The 22,995-nt window shown below is 40.8% G+C and overlaps 1 protein-coding gene across 3 annotated transcripts in view; it reads right to left on the bottom strand.

Annotated features, from left to right (window-relative positions):
- The window catches only part of MCTP2 (multiple C2 and transmembrane domain containing 2), a 765,697-nt gene that overhangs the window by 577,386 nt on the left and 165,316 nt on the right, over positions 1 to 22,995 (bottom strand). The window lies entirely within an intron of this gene.

Below are 22,995 nucleotides of genomic sequence, written 5' to 3'. Positions count from 1 at the left end.
AAGAATGCCCAAATGCACATCCCAAATCACATTAAGCAGCCCCTATGTATCACTTACTTAAAATGCATTATTTTTATGACACGTTAACATTTCTGAAGACATCACTTTGAAACTGTTTTTCCAAAGCACATCACGTTTCTTGTTAGGAGAAAATGGCTGTACACACGCTCCTTACATTCACAAATCACTTCGGGCCTTTAGTCATGGGCTCTCACACTATGCATACATTCTTGACCATTCATTCAGGGCTTATTCCCATCAAAGTCTTACACCAATTACAACACTACTACTTCCTAAATGTCTACCCCAAAAACAAAAAATAAAGACAGTGCAAATCTAAGCAAGCAATGCCAACTTCCTCCACACTGTTGTGTACTTTGATAATGATGGCTAGGGAAACGGAGCACACTCTATACTGGTACAGTCAAACGCAAGTAATATTCAATGTCCATGTATTAAGTCAAAATTACTCAAAGCACTCAAAATCAAGAATGAGTAAAGTAATATGTAAGAAAGTCCAATGTCTTATTTTGACATCCAGGTTTTTTCCGTGATTGTTATCTGTTATACATATCACTCCTCATCATCAATACAGCTCCTTGCCAACACGTGTTTCGTCTGTTTACATACAACAAGTCTTCATCAGGGCAAATCAATGATCACTACCATCTTGATCAATATGAAGAATTATACTTTCACTGCTGCTCGTCAGAGTATCAAAGTTTCAACAGTTCAATCATAAGGAGTATTGTATGGCTAAATCTGCCATTCCTCGAATCGGTGGTTAGAGTACTCCCCGTGGTATGGTAGCTCCGTGGCGTTCCTCCACACTGTTGTCCACTGACTACCAGTCCCAAAACACAAGCATACAATTATTTACCTAAAAATGTACAACAGTCACACAATCAAAAGTATTTTATCGATTATTCATCTTTATTAGAACTTTAGAATGTCAGAGCTCCATTAAAGACAATGGAGTAGCTTTGGGCTTATATTGGCTGGTATAAGCCCGGAGCTCCAAAATTCCAATGTTTGTGTTCATGTTTTTCCTTTTTTAATTTATAACATTCTATCAATGTGGGTGGAATGTTAAAATAGACTTATAGGCCTTCTGCCTCTGGTTGTTAAAGGTTCATTCCCTCATTATAGGCCCTCACCTACAGCTCGGACATATAACCAGTCATGGCCAAAATGGCTCGTGTGTGTGGGGGGTTGGGGGTCAGGCAGGGAGGGGAGGGGGGGTTAATTTAATAATAAAAAAAAATTTAAACTTACCTTTCTGCCAGCCGGGTCCCGTGTCTTCTCTGCTGCTGTTCTCCTGCCTCCGGCAGGAACAGAAAGCAGAAGCAGGCAGCCAGGCACACTCCCCTAAGCCAATCACAACGCTCCAAGCAGCGTTGTGATTGGTCGACACGCCGCCATGAACGGGCTTATGGGGAGGCCATTTTCTCCATGCAGGCTGCAGCCTGCAGGAGAAGGACAGAGTGCGCATGACTTATTTGGGTGGCCCAAGGGGGCCTACCAAACAGTTTTTGCGCACTCGGGAGTGGGCAGGCACACCACTCCCCTCCTGCCCTGCTTGCAGAGCAGCACCGCCCACCTGCCCGCAACCAAACATAAAATGGCAATAACTGAAAGTTATTACCATTGTATGTTTCTGCTTCTCGCACTGTGAGAAAACAGTGGGGCGACGTTCCTCCAGTCTAGTGGAGGAGCCACCCCTGCATATAACTTGGGTTCTGGGAGTTTAACAACCGGTGTAGCCCTCGGGAGCAGGCTCTAATACAGCTGCTAACCTCAAACATCATGAGACACGCACTGTATAAAATATAAGACTATCATTCAAGTAACTAATATAAATTACTCTGACTCCTTTGCAATTCTGCAAACGACAATAATAACACACAGTAACAAGGAGGATAACTAAAAATGGACATTTAGAGCCACAAGACTTTCCTGGGCTGTAGGGACTGACTCAACCAACTGAGGTTTTTTAAAATTCTTTTTGTTTGTTGTCTTACAGTTTCACAGAAATGTTTCACAACACAATCCTTCAGCACAGATTGTTCCCTTTATTACAGACCAACCAAGGACTCCTGTTTAAAATGTATGCCAAATCTGAAAATACAATCTTTATCTATTTATTAACTTATTATCTACTAATTAATAATGATACACAATTATAAGAGAGACCGATATTCCCTAGAAAATAACTTTAAAACAGCAGACGCCATCTTAATGTTTGTGGGTGATCTCTGGAGTTATGAAACGAAATTACACTGCAAGCTTGTGGGAAACAATCATACAACAAACCTCTATTTCTCAAGCACAAGGAGAGCATGGTAAAAGCATGCCATGAAATATTCTCAGCGTATAAGATCGTCTATTTTTATTAGCAAGACTGCAAGATAGCTTGTGCATTACAGGAATCTGCAAAACAACCTAACGAGGTGGGCTTTGAGGATCAAGAAAGATATTGAGAGCTGATCACAATATTGTCTAATTATAGCTGAGTTATTAATGTGAAGCTTTTCAGAAGGAACATTTAGTTGAGTGATAAGCAATTGCACGCTGTATGTCTAACACTAATATGGGCTTTTATAACTTTTGGCAGTTCAATTAGCTTCTACGTGGTACAAAGGTTACCAGCGCAGTCTAGTGTTTTAATCAGTTTGTGAAAGTTTATGGTTAATGCGGTCCGGTCATATGATCAAGTAAGTGGCACTTTCTCAATGAGCTGTGGTGTACAATTTTGCTTTTCAGGAATTACAGCAGAGGTCTATGCCAAGTGCGGACTCATCTTCTCGGTCAATGGTCATGACCATTTGGCAGCGAATGATGTGATGAATGTGGTGTTTCTTGGTGGTGAGTGGCTTTCTCAGAGCTGTGAAAAAGCTACCTTAGTTTCAACTTGAGCTAAGCAGTGCTTCTTCAAATATTCAGGGTGTTGTCATTGCCTGATCCAATCAGAATGCTTATTAGCAATGAAGCATAAGATGAAGTTTTCAGAGCTCAATCAAGCATACTACTAAAATATGAACCACCCCTTTCACTGTGGAAAAGACAACATGGCGGGACACTCATTTAAAATAGTTTGACGGGCACTTTAGCATCCTCTCATCTATGGCACAGCTACTCAAGTATCAGCATTTGGCCATCAAAAAGATCTCAGTTCAAATGATGGTACATTTCAGGCTGGGTGCCAGGGTCTGTGAATCAATGAAGGTACAACCAAGTAGGACACCATGAGGTTCTGTGGCACCTCAACACAACACATGGACTTGAGTGGTGTGTTTCACCCCTGCTTTCTTACTTTATTCTTTACATAACTTTTCTAAATGAACTGTACTGTGCAGATTTTGGCTCTTCATTGACCTTTTTCAAGTACTGAATTCATATTTAATTTCTCACAGTGCTACATTGGGCGATCTCTCACTTTCATGGATATCTTGGGAGTGAGTGGCATCCTGGTTCATGGACAAATGAAACATCTGTAGATTTCTGCCTACTAGGACACTATTTTGGAATCTCACGATATCTCGTGTTTGAGTGGGAGAACTTAGGGGTGCATTCCACTTCTATGTACAGGAGGTAAAGATCTTCAGGAGTCCCGTGCTGGGCACAGGGGGGGGCGGAGCTTGGGGTAGAGCAGAGGGATTAAAAAGACAACACCTACAGAGAGTCATATTGTATGCTTCCCCTATTCTTTACCTGTGGGTCAGACGGGAACTGGGAAAATGGGTTCACATTGCATTGCAGACCTTTTTGTATGCAATTCTACTGCCCAGATTTTCCAGTCAGTAAAGTGTGGCCTGACTTTATCTGGCTGATTAGTCAGAAACCAGTCCCAGGATGCTTGTTTCTGGTCCAGGGAAGACATGGCTTGGCAGTTCAGGCTGGACTGTGCCCATGAGGCACAGGGTCAGACTGATTTGCATATGGCCATGTCTGAACTGAGGTGGCGAAGTGAGCTAAAGAATGATGATGGATTAAACCCAGATCAGTTGACTGGGGGGAGTGCTTGCAATGTTCAACACTCTGTCCATCATCCCCTTTGGTTTTGCTTTGTTCGCCCTAAGTTGGCAGGGTGTGCCTAGACGTGGGTCCCTTGCTCAATTTGCCACTGGATTCTAGCTAGTCTGGCTGATGACGGCTGATTAGCCAGAAACCGGTCCCAGGATGCTTGTTTCCGGTCCAGGGAAGACTTGGCTTGGCAGTTAATAATCATACAAGTAACAATTATAATAACTGTTTAATATATAAAGTGCTTCATATCGCACATTTACAGTTTCTATACAATGCAGTTAACCTGCTTTTCTAATCATAGACCGTTAACTGACCTTGGAAGATGGAATCTTGAGTTGGCATGTCTGGGATTTTAACTTCTTACCTATAGCTCTTAGTTGATCTCAATAGTAAGCACTCTACTCATTGAGCTGGCATTATTTTGGATTTTATCATCCATAGCCTTTTTATCATCCATAGCCTATCAGGTAAAATCAATGGCTCGTAAAATAGGCAATTAATAAAATAAAGTTACACTGCTTATATAATGTCCATAAAAATGTACCTTAAAAAAAGTTTGATTTATCTCCAGCTGGCATCAGGAGCTCCCTCTAATGGCCAACCAGGACGTGACTTTTGTGGCCTTTTACTAAGGTGCAACATATGAGCTATGGGAGGATGTATAACAAGCATCGGAAAAGATAACAAGTCTAGCCTTTGGGACTAATTGGGTTTGAGAATGGGTGCCAGCGAAGCTGCAAAGCAAACTTGATGCTGTGCAACATGGCTTAAGAATTTTTAAAAAACGTGTGTGCACCTACTAAAGGACTCAGACACTTTTTATTTTATATTTTTAGTTACCATTCCGAGCTCGATTGGTAACTAAAGAAAAGCAGAAGCTTAACAGAGGACCACGGGTGGCGAAACACAGCGAGTTCGGAGCAACACAAAAACGAGGGCAGAGAAGCAAATGAGAGACAACTGAAAAACATATGCACTCTCATACAGTGCTCAACTAAAATGTAAAAATAAGCACTAAAAAAACTAGTAGTGTAAGACACTAACGTGTCCATGCTCCAGGAGAGGGACATCTTTCCAGCAGTTAAGTGAAGTCAGCACCAGCCATCAAACAAGAAGCAAGCAAATGAGAGTGAGAATGAGGCCAACAAATAGTAAACAATGGGTGGGTTCAATGTCCATTCTAAACTAACAAAATGTCTTGTAACAGATTCTTAGCGAGACCTAACAAGGACTGCGTTCACATGTTGAGTGGAGGAGATAATGTACAATTCCTTTTTATGTTTAACCTCTTGTCCAAGCTCCACAGTTACACAAAAACAGCTATTCTATTAATTTCAATTAATTTCGGACAACCTGCAACCAGGGCTGGACTGGCCGTAGCGGGCACCGGGCGTTTCACCGGTGGGTCACCAGGGTGGGGGCCACCAGGGTGGGGGCCAGTTTGGGGCCCCTCAGGCCGTTTTTCTTACCAGGGGTCAGTTTTGCAGCATAGCTGCAATATCGCCCCCCCCCCCGTAACAAAATCGTCCGAAACCGGCCCTAGCAAACAGCTCGGCTGCACCCCACCAACCCCAGGGGGTCAACCGAGCAGTTTGCCAGGGCCGGTTTCAGTTCCTAGTCCGGCTCTGTCTGCAACTGCCACTCACTGTGAGTTTAGTCAATTCAGTCTTTCATTCTCCTCAGGTAAATTGAAGGAATGTTACTGGATCGGATGGCAAAACACTTGTTTGTTGCAGCATTTTCAACATAGACTTTCTCCTAGTGGTTTCTATCTCAATGGAGCCCTACAGCATATTTTGTTATTTAACAGTTTTCTATGTCACGAACAATTGAAGGTATGAGACCTACAATAACACAAATTAGAAGGTCAAGTCATCATTCATAGAATTGGTAATAGTTACAGCATCATTATAGAGAAAGTGAAGCACTACAACTATATGGGTATAATAACACAAAAATATAACCTACACAGAACACATATCACCCAGGAAAATAAAGGCACATCTTATCACTGAAGCATTAAAGATATTCTTCAAAACTTATGAAGGTCAGGGCCTCCGCCAGCCTGTAAAGGTAATCAACATGAGGGTTATCCCATCTCTTCTTTATGCCTCTCTTGTCTTTAAAGAAACACACAAAAAGTGATGAGAAGCTGCTGGCAATACATCTAACCACTGGCAATAGCTCAGGTTAATATTCCAACCCATTGTTCTTTTGCTCACTTCGCCACCCCAGTTCAGACCGAGCCATATGCAAATCAGTCTTGACCCTGTTCCTCATGTGAACAGTCCAGCCCGAACTGCCAAGCCAGGTTCTCCCTGAACCGGAACACAAGCAACCCAGGAGTGGTTTGCCTTAGATATAATATTATTATTATTATTATTATTATTATTAATAATAATAATTGCTATTTGTAAAGCACAAACTTATCACCCCCCTTAAGGGTTTCAAGGCACTGGGGGTGTCAGGGATATTAAGTGAGCTATTGTCCAGAGTCACATGATGCTGACCTGAGCTGCCTTCGGCACTGAAGATTGAGCTGTGAACCCTGAGCTCCAGAGTCAGCCGCTCTGGCCGCTGCGCCACACCTCCCTCATCATTATGGTCCCATGCACTCAGCGTCACTGGACCCAAGCTGGAACCAAGCTGTACCCAGCTGATGAGCCCCTAACTAGGGCAAAACCAGTTCTACCAGCTTGTGTTCCAGTTTAGGGAGGACTGTTCCTACTGGAGCAGGGCCAAGACTGATTTGCATATAGCTCAGTCCAAACTGAGGTGACATGGTGCGCAAAATAATGATGGACTGGGATGCAGCCCGAGTGATTACCAGTAGCAGAGATTAATTCAAGCATTCCATCCATCACTGTTTTGTATACTTGTCTTTAAGGACAAATACATCACAGAGCTGAATACATTTTACATAAACGAAATAAGGTTTCGGTTTGGTCTTCGCTCCTTCACCCCACACAGTAAAATGTGGCTGGAACTATCTTTAACATCATTATTTGCTAGACATATGGGGGCAGCCTTAAACTATGTGTGTGACTGCATTGCTGCCAACGAAGTCTCTTTAAAGTATCCCTTATACAAAGCGCAGGTAATGACGCAGGAATCTTCAACAGCGCTGAGCCTTGCAGCGCTTGACCATGCCACAGTGTCGCTGGTCACGCTCAGCTCGCAAGGCCCTCACAAGGCAAACCTTGAAGAACTTTAGACGGATCAAAGGGATTAGCTCACACTCTTACATCCATGCTGACTAGACCATCGATACATATTTGGATATGAATCAGACATTTTTTACATCCCTATTACACCCAGTTAGAAAAACAAATATTTGAGATTTCGCCCCATGTTCATCCCTACCGCCCAAGGCTCCTGGAATACTCAATATTTGCCTTCAAAGTAAGGACAGCTCTGTGGTTACAGGTACAAGTCCATAGAACATACTATTTGACTACGTCCCTCGTTATTGGATATAAGTTTGTAGTATTTGAAGTCTGGCTTCATTAAAGCAAATTGCCGAACAGGGCGTGAAGGAATCATGTACAGCTTCTCATCAAATGAAAGACAGTTCATTGACATTTTCGGACCTTGCATATTGTCGTCTTTTGCAATAACAGCCATTGGAACCCCCTTGTATTCTTTTCTGTTTTATTTAAGAACGGTATTGATAGTTTTTATTTTAATATTTTGTATTACTGTCATTGATATTTTATTATTTCTATACAATAAATATATTCATTCATTCTCGATCCGTGGAGGGAGAATAAGATGGAGGGAATGAGGGCAAGATAAAGAGAGTGAGTGAGTGTTTGAGAAGGAACACATGGAGAGTGAGTGGAAAGTATAGGGAGAAAGCAAGTAGTGTGAGGGATTTTGAAGAGGAGGAGGGATTAGGGGAAGGTATGGAAGGGAGTAAGAGCATGTAATTGAAGAGCTAGACTATCATCAACCAACTCACTTCTTTATTTCACAGTTCAATAACCAATTACACCAATAATCCAAATGTAAATGGCTACTTATGGCATTAAAACTGAATTGAGTTTTGTGGGAAGGAGCTACAAAAATGTAACCTCCACAAAGGGTTATTTTGTTTTTTTGTTAGTTTATTTATTTATTTGTGCTAGTGATGGCTGGCCTGTCTTCTGTAGCTACATTCTTGTATTACGGTGTTTCTACATCTTTTCCTGGAAATGTCAGGCTTCTATTCTAATCTTCGAAAAAATCACTCCTCTCTCCAGTCTTTGACTTTGGTATCTTAAATACTACTCTGGAAAACAGGCAAAGGGGCAGACAGACCCACTAGAAGCCCAAGTCCACTGAACAACAGTACAATATCAGCAATAATAGAAACTTACTGTATTCTGCCCTCTTTTCACCTTTCAATTAAGCCTAGTGATCATCTCTTTGCCAGAGCACCCACAAACCTTTTATAACAATAATGCCTGAAACAGGACCATCTGCATAGCATTCCAAAATATTTTTTTTATCTTTTGGTGTAGAGAACATGATAGGCTGGTTCAGTGTGGTTTTGCAAAATCTTCATTGATGTAGGACAGAAAAGAAGGGTATGAACATGAGGGCACAGGCAAAAATTGACAAAATGCCAGGAGCTCACAAAATAACACATCAACAGATTACATTATACATTTCTCTTTTAAACAATCCAGGACTCCAGTCTCAGAAAACACCTGACACACTGCTTGATGGTATCACATTTGGTTTCACTTCACAAAACTTCACAGATACATCAGATTCCTTCAAGATGTATCTCTTGTGAGTGGTTCATTGAATTTCTCTTGCATATTACAAAAAAAGATTAGCAAACCAGCAAACTAATGAAAAAAAGACATAAACCACTGATTAACCCAACAATCCAGCTAGGAGAATGGCATTGACCCTCATAAAATCATGTGTGTAAGAGGATGCAAATATATCAGCACAGCCGGACTGGGAACATAAACCAGCTCTGGCAATCAGCTCGACCACCATTTTCCGAAAAGTAGCACAGTCAATAATGCCCTCTGCTGCTTTGAGTCACTTAACACCTGCCATCCTTTCTGTTGGGTCAGCATTGACACCTCAGAAAGCAGGTGCTTGATTTCTCTTTCACACTGGTTCACTCAAACCTGCACCACCATGCTGCTTGATAGCTTTGTTGTACACAAATGGGCTTTTCTGCATCAAAATGATGGTGCTAACAGTATATAAAATTGCAGTTCCTAATTCTTATCAGACTTCCATCCCTGCAGTTTAAATGTATTAATGGATGCTTTTTGAACCATCAATTTACTTTTAGTGGTACCCCACATCTCAATGAGAAAGAGGTTTGTACATTGGTAGCTATTCATTTGCTGCTCTACAAATGTATTTCAAGAATTACCTTTCTTACAAGCACATTACATCTAGTGCTTACCATAAGAGTATTATGGAATCTACTAACTTTGCAATTAGCTGTTACTTGGTTATCATTATATTCTTTCTCTTTTCATCCTAGCCAATGTTGTTACAGCATTAATGACTTTGCTAAGCATTTAATAGACAAAGAAATATATAGATTTTTGATCCCTTACTGCAATGTGGTGACTATGTTAAGCACCAATGCCAGGCGTGTGCTGTACTTGTCAATTATTTCAACAACCCTGTTTAATCGGGGAGAGGAGTTGGCATAACCGTTAGGGCGCTCGACCTCGGACCTGGGGGAACTGGGTTCGAGTCTCGGTAACAACGCTAAACCTCTTGTGATTCTGGGCAAATCACAATCTCCCCGTGCCTAACAAAAAAATGAATGTGTGTCCTCATGTAACATAACTGGTGCTATGTAAAGCCATCCGATACCTGATTGGATTCGGGTCAAGTTCGCGCTATATAAAACTCTGATAAAAAAAAAAAAAAATGAACAATGCCCACTCTTCAGGGTGATTTCAATAATTTGAAATCACTTTGGAGTGTAGGCATTGTTTCTTGAAAATATATATATCTATATATACATATATGTATACATAGGTAACACAGCACTCATGGAAAAGTGATGTAACTCCTTTAATTATCCATAATGTGAGAGCAAACAGCTAACGCCAACGCATTTCAACCTTGCAGTCTTGGTCATCGTTTTCATTTTTTTCATTTATTCATGAGTGTATTAAAAAACTAATTTAATTGGGTATTTAAATATGAACTACAATTCCTAACATGCATCTTAATAGGCAGAATTAGATGAGTATGAAATGGTGCCATTGAAAAAGAACTCAATAGCTGTGACCAAGACCACAAGTTTGAAAAGCATTGGCATTATCCGTTTTTTCTTACATTCTGAATAATTAAAGGATTTACATCACTATTCCACGAGTGCAGCATTATCTTTGGACAAAATTAATAACAGGAGTTGGCTGACTATTAACTCATGCAACTATAACTTGGGCCCCCGCCATGCTATAACTGGTGCGTAAAGTAAATCTAACTCGCGATCTCATCCTGCACTGCTGATTTCGAATATATTAAACCAATCATGACATGTTCTATGACATCATTGATACCATCACTGCAGCATCTGAAATGACATTGTTGATGTGTGGTCATCAATGATGTAATTTCAGATGCTGCAGGTATGCGTAGCAAGTTATAGTTTTTAGGGCACGAGTTACAGTAACTTGAGATTACAATACCTGGTGAATTTCAGTGGTTTTGTTCTCGAAATGGTATGTTTTATCTGACATTTTCACCTAACAATAACATCCCATTGACCTTTGTGTTTTTTCATGCAGCACCAAATACTGAATGATATTAATTACAAACCAAGTTTCAAAAACTGAAAACAGGCAAAGTCAAAGAAGAAATATTTGATCTAGGTTATCTATTCATCGCATAATACAATTCTCAAGCACACATTGGCACACATTTTGGCGCGATAACGGTGATAACATGTTTTATGAAGCACTTCCTGCCATAATCTTGTGCTGTCCTACAATGGCAAATAACGTGTTACAAGTAGGGCTAGCAATTTCATATAAATTTCAAATACAATACTGAAGCAAGAATAGTTTTACTGGAACAAAGAGCCATTCTCCAGAACAAAGACATGTTTTCAAATCGTTTTATGACATTTCATAGCCTGCACAATTCATTGTGGGGCATTAAATCTTTTCAAGAGGCAGTGTCTTTTTTTTTTAATTTAATAACCTTCACCCTGCTCATTATTTAATTAAATAACATTACACTTAACTAATTTACGTGAAACAATGCAATGCCCCCCAATGTGGTGAGTATTATGAAGTATGGGTATAATGCAAGTTGACATTGATCTTACTGCTATTACAGGCTATTACTGCCCATGACTCATTTATTGTCAAAGCCAGGGGTGTAGCTTAGGCAATCATGTTAGGGTGGTGTGAGGCTGAGATTTATCAACAAGCAAGATCATGCTACACAACTGAAAATAATGGGGGTGGTGTGCAACTGAAGGATGGTAATAAAGGGCAGTATTATGGATATTACTTTCGAAGTATTTGGAAAAGTAAGCAAATTTGTGGTAGAAATAACTCGGGCAGAGTCATAAGGCATAACATAGGAAACACAAATGGATTCCAGTGTGGTTAAGGTCACATATGCCATATGTGCTCCACACATATCCTCTAGATTTAAATTCTTTAAATATGACAGGGACACTCAATGGCTGCTCATAGTCTGGATCACCTCCTTAGAACCCATGATCAGAAGCCCAACTTAGGAACCAATGTCAAGTACATAATTGTGGGTGTGATGAATGCTTTTGTGAGATGACAGAGACAGCTTTGGTGTTAGCTTCCCACTGTAACAGAATAGGTACAGCACGCCATTATCAGTGTACGCATCCCTCACTGAACAGGTGCAGCTAGGCATTGCGATTCACATTTCCTCCCGCAGAGTACAGATACACCATCTGCATAGGTTGTTCAAGCATCCCATTTTTACATTACAGCAGCTGCAGTCCAAGCTTCCATCTCAAACATAAGAGCTGCAGGACAGCAGCAGAAGCATAAGCAGTGACAGAAGAAAGCAGCAATGCAAGCTTCTTGTAGTCACACCGGAAACGTTCAGGAAGCACCAGTGAAGCTTTTTCCCTTCTCATAACAGATGTAACACTGTCTGCAGCAGAAAATACCCTTATCTAACAGATGCATGTGTTTCTGTATGGTTGTGTAGATTTGTAAGTGCACAGACTGCATATGGATGGGTGAGTGGAGAGGTGAATGACTGTATAAATATGTGAGTGAATGGAGACAGGCGTGGATTTCCATCCAGAGGTACAACAGTGGGTGCAACTGCAGCACCCGCAAATCCAAGTGTCTGTGAATTCTGAATTACTGGACTTGCAAAGTCATGACTCCAAAATGTAAGGCCTAGAGACACCAGGCCTGCCTTAACTGCTCCAGGGTTTACCAGCAGCAGCAGAGTCTGGCTCCCGCCCGACCCCTGTGGCAGCATGAGGGGAGCAGACAATGTCCCATCCCACCATCCACTAGCTGCCTGTTGACAGTTTCTACCTACCTAGAGGAGCAGGAAAGTGTCAGTGGTTTTCTCTGCAGAGTGGGAAAAATGCACATAAAAGGAGCAGGCATTTCACAGAGAACACGCATATCTACTTTACTTACTTAATATGTAAAGTGCAAATATAATGATAAAAAAATAGTGGACCAAAACATCGTCAATAAAGAGGTAAGTATATAAGATTTAAAATATTTATGTTTATTTTAACTTTAATAAATATATTAATATTACTTTAAAATGATCATAAACAAACAAATAAAATGAAATATATAAAAAAATATATATCTATAAAAGATCTTTTTTAAATTACATGTTATAGCGTAGTAAGCAAAAATACAATATTAAATTGTTAAAATACTAACTATATTGATAAAAATAATATTACTCAAACATTATTAACATTAAAAAATACAATGAAAAATAGCATTAACACTACACGTACCTTTAAAATAAAAAAATCAAGACAAATAAAAAGAAATCAAATAAAAAACATGACCCAAAAGATGATATAAATAATGTACTATAAACATTGACAAAAAGTAAATAAAATGTTAATAGAAAGAAAGAACACCAATTACAATTCTAACTTCAAAGTAAAAATAAGTTTTAAAAATACACACAGAAAAAGAGCATAATAACTATTGGAAAAAAAGTAAAAAATCTACATACATGAAAAAAGAAATACCATTACTACTACAATCTAAAGAACTTTTGAAAAAATATTCGACTTTGGAGGGGGTCAGATTTACTATTACCAATTCAACAGCAGGGAAAGTGTTGGACTGTGGAGAGTTCATATTTACTATTTGCACAGCAACCTCAGCAACAGTAGGCAAGGAGTTGGACTCTGCAGGTTTAAGATTTACTATTCCCAATTCTAAATTAAAAGAAACAACAAACCAGTAAAGATTAGAAAATAAAAAAAAACATTTTAAGAAATATAAAAACTTTTATGAATTATTATATAATTGCATGAATATATTATAAGTAACTACAAATTAAAGATTACAACAATAAACATTAAGCTTATTCATAAAAATATAACAATGCATCTGCCAATTAAAAACTACACACACACGCACACACACCCACCCACCCAACCCACCCCCTAACGTGCAGCACAGAGACAGTCGCACCAGATCATCAGACATTCAAGCCAATTGGTCATCAGGCACTGCAGGATGCAGAAAACTTCTTCATACTATCATAATTTCCAAAGCGAGTACACCAAACATGAATAAGACGTCAACGCGTTTCAGCTTACGCCTTCAACTGGGCAACCCATTTCCATCTCCTGCAGTAATTTAAAAACAGTCCTTCACTCATTGCACTGCCATTTCTGCACTATAGCTAGACAGCAACATGCAACTCTTAACAAACTATTCACAGGTGCCATCTTACATTGGTGGCGTAAACCCTCCAATATCATGCATCAAACAAGATCATAATCGGGAGTAGTTTTGTGACATGTACAAGTTACATAATTCAAAGAATGAAACCAGACATGAACACCATACATATAATGAACAATGAATCCTCTTAAATATTAGTTACCAAATAATCTGAAGATTTGCAAATATAAATGGAAATTCAGCATGTGCCCAATTGAACTAAATTAGAGTTTGACTCGCCATCTAAACTCTAGTCTATGTAATCCATACCATATTATAAATCATAAAATTTAGATTTTGCTGGTGCACCCTTTGTCAGTATTTCAGAATGGAATTGTGTCTAGCAGCCCAATATATATCACCTACATTTCTTAATTATGTGCACATTAAACATGACAACAGTGATAATCACAAATATATGTTGATGGAACAATTAGGATCATGTTCGCGTGTGTGACAAAATAAGGCAAATTTGATACATACTAGCAGCAATTCATTATAAAGTGTCATGTGCAGCATAGTCTGCATTCGCAACACTAGCAATTCTTCTCAGGTATCATGTGCAAGAGCAAAGTGCTGTTATATGAGGGTTAAGCAGTCTCCCATATACGAAATCGAACCATACATCAAATAAGTGAATGCACAAAGCAAACAATTAACAAATAGCAAAAAACATGGTAACACCTATTAATATCCAATTTCTCAGTTGATTGCATATTAGACACAATAATCAAACGTTCAAAGAGAGAAATTGATGAAACCTTGGTTATCCTGTTAGTGTGCCCAACAAAGTCTAATAAAACTGTTTATGATAGCAGTATTATCAATCCATCTAAAGTGTCATGTGCAGAAAGATCTCCAATAGCAGAAATATTGGTCCATTTAAAGTGTCATATGCAACATCACGATGTTAATATGTGATTACAAGTACACCACTGTCACCAGTATTACGTTGAGACCCACGGTTAAATAAATTGATGCAGAGCAAACAGTTAACAATTTAACTATACTGGTAATACCTGTAAAGTGTCATGGTGCTAGGTACAAGAATAATGAAAATCGAAGCGATCGTTTTATAGGAACCCTAAAATCTTACATCCAAATCTATGTATCCTGAGAAATTAGATTCCAAAAGATTTCAACATTTACACATCTTATGCAAAATGTTCCTGGGTCAATTCATCCAATCACAAGTGTTAGTATAGTGACACACTGTAGCAATTTAGTGTAGGCACTTCATATGTGATCTTCATAATCCATGAGACCATATCACCAATTTATGCTGTTTTAGACTCACAGATCACATTAAGGATTTTCAAACAGGCAAGCGGGCGGACTGCAACCGGCATAAAAGTGGCGGGCGGAAAATCACACTGCGGCGGTCACGACTGTGATGCTAATCGAAACGGCGGTTTTCCGGGTTTAGATGGCGTATGGATGGCCACTGCCGGACCGGCAGCGGCCATCCGCTCGCTGTCCTAATAGAACCCTTAGTGACAAATGAGGTAAACGATTGTCTGAGTGCTCCAATAAAAAAAGATGCGGAAATACACAGCAGCAAAAAGAATACTATGCGTTGGTGAATGAATTATCCAATGACGGCAATTGCATTGTGAAAAACTCCGTAAAAAACTCTGTAAATGAAGACAGTTAAAAGACTGCCGGAAATGTTGCCTTGCCATTAGTAAGCAAGGTTGGGATCAGCCGAAACGCGTCAGATGGCGGATTGACCAATAAATAAGTGTTGAAATCGCACATGGCATCGTCTTCCTTGTGAAAAGGACTACAGTAATTACTTGGATTTTCCTGCAAAATCCCCACGACAACGCGCCCTTCGCTTTGGTGTACAGCGTGCAACTGCAGGAATTAAACGGGGAGATGGATATATATATATCTACACACATACACTTCCCACTCTACTACTAGAAACAAACAGTGCAATTGTAATTCTATACAATTATTTTACAATAACTACAATCTAATACGTTTAAAGAATATAAAAAATAATTTAAACAATAAAAACCCTGATATAACTAATGATTGAATGAATCAATCGTATATTTAATTAAAATACATATTAATCATTTACAAATATAATAATTTACTGAATCAAATTAACGAATTAAAATGCATAAAGTAAGTAATTATGAAATGTACAATAGAAAACCCTTAACAGCCTACTACCCTACAAACCTAACAATTCACAGTTTATTCAATAATACTAGAAAACAAAATTACACAAAAGAATTATATAATTCATATAAGTAAATACAAATTATGATTACATTTTATTATTAACATATTAGTAAAGTGTATGTAAATTGAGAAACAAAATGTAATATTGGAAATTTTAAAACGGTAAATGTGAAGAAATATGAAATTAAAGTGGATGCAAAAAATTAAGTTGATACCCACAGATTGATTCATGAGAGCAGTGCAAGAGCATCAAACAGAATAAAGTGTGGATGGTGGACCCTTTCAATTGGATTTTGAAAAGCTCCAACCTTGCAATTAAAATGTGTTGGTTTTATATTTGTTAGTAAATTAAATTAAATAATTCATCATTTATGTGTTTGTTTGATGAACGCTTGTTTCGGAATTGTTGTGTACTATTTTGCAGTTCACGTCATCGAAATTGTTTAGACCTGGGTCCCCGGATTTGAACAATGATTCATTGGTGGTCCAGGGATTCCAATAATGATTCAGCAGGGGTCCCCCGTATTCCAGGAATGATTAAGAGGGAGTCCACATAAGTTCAAAGGTTAAAAGCCACTTCTTACACAATGGGAATGTGCTTGCGCGAGTGGACTTACCTGCAGGTAACAAATTAATGTTTCTGTTCACTGAGAGTGAGTGACCCGTGAGCTCTGCACCTGGATATTTACGTTAATGGAAAGTCACTGAAAATATGAAATACAAAAAAGGTAACCGTTTAATTCCGGAGTTTATGCTTTTTATTCGGGACAGCACACACTCTTAGTCTCTAGATATATTTAACCATATGGGCATGTTTTGCAGTTGTTTCAAATTACCAGACGTCAGTGTCTCCTTCTTTCCAGTGCTGCATGCATCCTAATTACATTTGCAAATCAATCGCATTTTCCCCACTCCTCTTTTTACTTTTTTCATTTTATTTAGCCCCCTTATAAATACAATAATACAACTCCTTAAAGACAATGAAAAGGTCCGGATTGGCTCACGCCCACAGGTTTGTAAATTTGAGAGCTCTGAATTCGATGCCACCACATTGTATCAATCAATCGCCACCTATAAGGCAGTAATATACAAACGGAATGTCCTGGCCTTATTCCCACCAATTCATTCCCAGATGTAGCAATGCAGACGAAGCCAACATGAATAAAAAAAAACTCCATTTCCATGGAAGGCTTTTTCCCGCCTTCGGGCGAATTACGTCTAGACATGGCTGTGCACGCGCGCACATTTTTTCATTGTTTTCAATCTCTCTCACGCTACAGTCAGCCGCTACAAGCCCGCGTCCATTTCCGAATGTGATTTTTTTGTGCTATGTTTTGCTAGTGCTACCAGTAACTGACGGTAACATGAGAAGCGTTCTCTCCATTTGTTTTTCTTACTGCCAACTTCCTTACTCTGTGGAGTCAGACTCCTTCCTGAAACCCAAAGCCGCAATTGCATAAATCACGTAGTTTGTGCAAGGCTCTGCCTACAGGGTGCTATTTTCTGAAATTGTGTGGTCCCCTAAGGTGTAAAATTGGAACTAAACCTGGGAGGGCGGATGGGGCTGTTCACTGGGCTCATATTGGCTGAACAACCAAAGGCAGCTTGAAAAGAGGAAAAGCTCCAACTCGAATGCCAAGTAGGCATCCAGGGAAAGAAAGGGCTGGTGTGCCCCTTCAGCACTGGGATCGGCCCTTCATGGATCTGTGTTGGCCCTTGGAGGTGGGAGCGAGGCCTTTCTCGGCTGCTATTGATCATGCATGTTCCTCTGTTCTGAGGTCTGAAGATGAGCGGAAGTGCTGCTGTTAAAGAGAATGTGGCTGCACTTATGAGCCAGTAACCCAGGTACCCAACATGACGGCCTAGGGTCGGAGGGCCTGTGTCTGCTGCCCTTCCCAAGAGTCTCAATGAGAGAATAAGTGACCTGATACAGGTATGTGTTTTGCTTTAAATTACCAATATTGGTATGAGTGCAGCTGGGACAACGTTCTTGTTTCTAAACTCTGACCGTGCCTTCAATGGTGCCGATAGGCACTGGTCCCGTATGGCTAAACACATTGACAGCCACTAAACTGAATGATCTCCGTTGCCTGGTCCTAGGAAGTTTCAGGATCAGTGAATGTAGATGGTGTGCGGCACCAAGTAATTGAATTCCTGTAACCTGATGTATCATTCACATTAGCATCTGGCAGCAGGAATTGGGAAAATTACAACTATGTTGAATTGTGTGTGTAGGAAAGTAAGATCTGCTTTTATGGTTACTACTACTTTTTGCTTGATGTAATACAGTTTCTGACTAGTCTGACTGGGATCCTGCTAACCAGGACCCCAGTCCCTATGCTTTCTCCCCTAAACTGGTATGGTAAGTACTTAGGTACATCCCAGATTGGACACTGGTGTACACTTATCAGTTCCTAGTATATGGTACTAAGGTACCCAGGGCATAGGTACACCAGGGGTCCCCCATGGGTTGAAGCATGTATCATGCCACCCATGGGAGACCACTCAATTTGTAACTACATGCCTGCCATTGCAGCCTGTGTAAGCTGGTGCTAAAACCACTTATAAAAGATGGCAGGGTGCTCGATTCTAAGTGTGAGGGTGCCCCTGCCTGAGTAGGAAAACCCTACAACCAACGGAGTCCATTCTCCCGGGTTGTGAGACAGCCATATAACATATAGAGGGGCACCGCATCATTACGCGATGACTATCATCAAGATATTCGAGCTCCTAGTAGCCCCAGCCTCAAACATCTTCAGTAACTACGTTCTTCGTCCTCACTGCAATACTTGCACTATTGGCCTGCATCTCTGGTGAGCTGCTCTAGGTCCTCGTGACTCCAGTGCCTCCGGCCTGTGGGTCCTCTTGAGGGTCATCTTTCAATTCTTTGGGCTCCCCTGATTGCTCAGGGCCTACCCTGACACCCCTGCTTGTGATGAGTCACCTGGACCTTGCTGGTCCCGACACTGCACCTTCTTCACTTTACGCATTGTTTGTAGTTGCCAAGGCTTGTTGGTGCTCCCGACGGACACCGACCCCTCAACTCTCAACATCCGACGTGGGACAGCTTGTGAACGGCTCCTGGTCTTCCACAGCGTCGCCTGGTTCTCACAGCTGCAGCTCCAAGGTAATAGTCAACTCTCCTGCAGAACTCGATATCGGTGGGCATTCATCTTCCGAGACTCGGTCCCCTCTGCTAGCAGGTACTTCTCAACTTAAATCCACCTTTGGGTTCCACCAGACACTTTCACCTTCCTCAGCAGTGGCATCTTCCTGAAGTCCTCCATTGGGTTAGACTACAGTTTCCGACGCCACTTCACACCTATGCACCTGGCTTTCCTAGTGTAGGTATCCTGGTTCCTAGGGTATCCACGGGTGGTGTGGCTCTCCAACCTTCTGTCTTCCGCAGGGTTTCTTCAGGGTCCACTGGGAAGGGTCCTTCTTCTTTAAAATTGCAATTGCGACTTACCCATTGACTTGCATTAATCCCGCGGTCGTGTTACAGCTCTGCACACGGCCTCCATGGGGCTCCTGGTTACTTACCTTAGTGGTTCCGTGGGTCCCTGGCACTTCTACGTCTTCTGGGTATAGTCTTGACTCGAGTCATGGTTCGCATACCACTATTTTAGTATATGGTTTGGTGTCCTCCTGGTGACCACTGTGTATTACGTGCTACTTACCTGTTTCTATTGAAAAGTATTGTGTGCATTGTGTATTTCTCCGGCTAGGAAATATCTGTATGTGTTAGTGAATGTCTTATAATAAATACATATTTTTATCAGTAGAGTGTGTGGTTCTTTTTCACTTAATTTATACCTATAAGATTATGTTCTAGTAAAGCAAGCTTCTTTACACTCAGTCTGGACTAAGCCTGAAGACTGCTCCCCATAGCTACCACTTGGAGAACTTTCTAAGATTGTCTAAAACCACTAAAATTACCATTATGTTGCCCACTTACATAAGTGTACACCATATACCAAGCCAGCTTCTCACAGTGTGAAAACAATAAACTTCAAGAAGAAGTAAGAGATTCCCTGAATTTGCCCAAATATAGAGGTGCACATTCTCCCAACCTTTGTTAATACCTCTTTACAGCTGGTGACTTACAATGTTTATTTTATGGATAAATAAAGACAGCCTACCCCTAATCACTATAAATTAGTCTCGTACACCTGGGGATGCATTGAATACCGTCTGTCCCAAAATGCCAATTAATGATCTATTTTGCACAAGTTTTTAAAATGCCCTTGGCGAAACCCCCAAACCTCCAGTGTACAATATTTAAATCCTATTAGTCGCTAGTTGATCCTCTTTCGGGGAAATTATTTGTTGGAACCACACAGACAGCTGAGAGCTTTTAGGTTCATGGTTGCACAGATGGGGTGGAGGAATGTGGAAGATACATGCTAATGTTGGGAATAGGGAGCTTGAGCATTCAATGCTTCTATTAGTACCGCACCATATCCAGCATGGGAACTGTATCATCTTGTGTAATGCCACTTGGTGTTAGTGATATGTTTCAATACTTTTTAAAACATCTACACCTACTTCATTTAGCTGAACTTTTTTAGCACAAAGTCATGATATTTCTAATGTTCACCTGACTTGAATTTACCGAATTCCTGGCACTGCTATAGAAAAACTGTTTACTGCCCTGTACAACTTCATCCAACCCACAGGTGATTCTCCAGGGTACAGTGCAACATATGGCATGGGTTAACAGACTGTTTGGTGAAGGTACTGGGAAATAGCTATATTAAAGAAGTGCAAGTCTACCAGGGTCTGTAGTGCACAAAATGGCCCGGGGGCACAATGGGCATTTGTGCCCACTTTGCGTGCCCCCGGGGCACTTTGTTATTACAGAAGGGGCCACAGATGCTCGCGCAGCCCCTTGTGTAATACTGAAAGCGCTGGTTTACATACAGCTCCAGCTCTTTCTCAAGAAAGCGTTCCCTCATTTGCATGGGGACATGCCCCATAGAAATGAGGGAATCCCTTTGTCTTTGCGCCCGCGCCGTATTATAGACGAGGGTGCAGAGGCAAAGAAGCTGTCAGGAGGCGCACTGTTGGTGCGCCCTCTGATAGCAGCCCTCTACAAGGGGCTCTCTAATACCCTTTAAAAGTGCAGGCAGGTTGCCAACTGCACAGTGAAACACAGAGCGGCTGCTTCAAAGCCACTCCGTATTTCACTTGAATGAGCTGACCCCAGAGCAGCATGAGTTAGCGGCTGCCCTGGGGGCAGTGCATTTTATGTAATAGGGTGCACTTTCTCGGTTTGCTCCTGGTGCACCTGTTTTAAGGTGCGTCATGGCACACACAGGGAAAGTGCGCTCTATACATAATACTGCCCCAGAAAGGGTTCAAAAGAAAATTATACTGCTGGAAGCTACAAGCAGTTCAAGATGCACGGATACGCGCTCCACACGTTCCAGTTCTCCGAAATGGGAGCTACGTTATGAAATTGAACACTGGGAACATTTGGGGAAAATAGTATAGATGATAACCAAATTCTAGCGCAGCAAAATGTATTTCATTTCATCAGTAAGAGTAATAGTCTCATATTGCACTTTGATAATCATACATTAGCCACTTATGGCGTGATTCACTTCGCAGACTTATGTTGCACAATGTACTTTGATACTCTTAAGAAAGCCACTGGCATCATATTGAATGTGATTTTTCACTTTAAACCCAGAGATGGAAAGGCAGGTGGATGCAGTCAATGTAGTAAATGTGCTCAAGATGCAGTTGCAGTTCAGAAGATTGAGAAATGGAGGGCATGGGTTCTGTCCCAGACGATTTAGAGGTTTCTTGATCTCCTGGACTGTGTACCCTTCAGGTGTATCACGCCAGTTGGTACATAGGGGCATGGAATAAGGACCATCTTAGTGATCCATTGCAAATGAAACTTTCTGATATACTTCTAACTGTCAAGTCTTTTGGCCCAGTGAGACCATGCCGCAGGCAATGTTAAACTGTATTTGTAAGTGACCACTTATGATGCATTATTGAAAGGTGTATTTCCTCCTGCATCTTTTGTCATGCTGCTGCAGTGGACCTGTAACACAGCTGTTCATTGAGACATCTGACTCTTAAGACTGCCTTTCTCACTGTGATTACTTCTCACCTTCTTTCCAATCAGGTTGGTGATTTGGACTCAGGAATCTGTTCTATAAGAGGTGATGCTGCTCATCCATGTGGGGCAGTCTATCAAGCACCTGCCGTATTTTTTCTTGTCACATCCCTTCAAGGAGGAGGAGAAACATCATAAGTTGAACCCTAAAGAGTTTTTAGGCTTTACAGCAATCAAACTAAGGAGCACTGGGTGGATGACCAACTCTTACTTTGGGTTGTTTTCTGACGTGAAGAAAGGGAAGGCTGTTCCAGAAATGACCTTATCCACATGGATTATTCTCTGCACAAAATGCACTATTCCTTTGCTAAGAAGGAGTCTCCTAAAGGACGTCAAGCTCATTTAACTAGAGCAAAGACCACCACGTCCAGTGCTAGACATATATGTGGTAGCTACATGGGTGTTCATCCACACATTCACTAGACATTACAGCTTTGATTCACAAGTTCGCAGAGGGCAATTGTGCTCACTCAGTCCTGAAGGATCTCCTGCTGTGAAGTTCACTCCTCAAACTTGACATTTATTAATTTAATAAGGTCCCATGTTAGATTCTGCATACTGTCACGGTTCCCAACTGGTTACCAATGCCCTGCCTCTAAGGATGTGGAATGCATAATGGTAAACTGACGTCAGCACCTACATACAGCTTTGTGCCATCACTTTAGGAGGTGGGTCAAGGTAGCCGCAGAGTCTGACAGTATCATCAATTGCACAAGTGGTATC

This window comes from Triturus cristatus, chromosome 3_1, assembly GCF_964204655.1.
Source record: "Triturus cristatus chromosome 3_1, aTriCri1.1, whole genome shotgun sequence".
Classification (NCBI taxonomy): Eukaryota; Metazoa; Chordata; class Amphibia; order Caudata; family Salamandridae; genus Triturus; species Triturus cristatus.
Note: the sequence above shows the minus strand (reverse complement) of the source record. Positions and strands in the feature narration are given on the sequence as shown.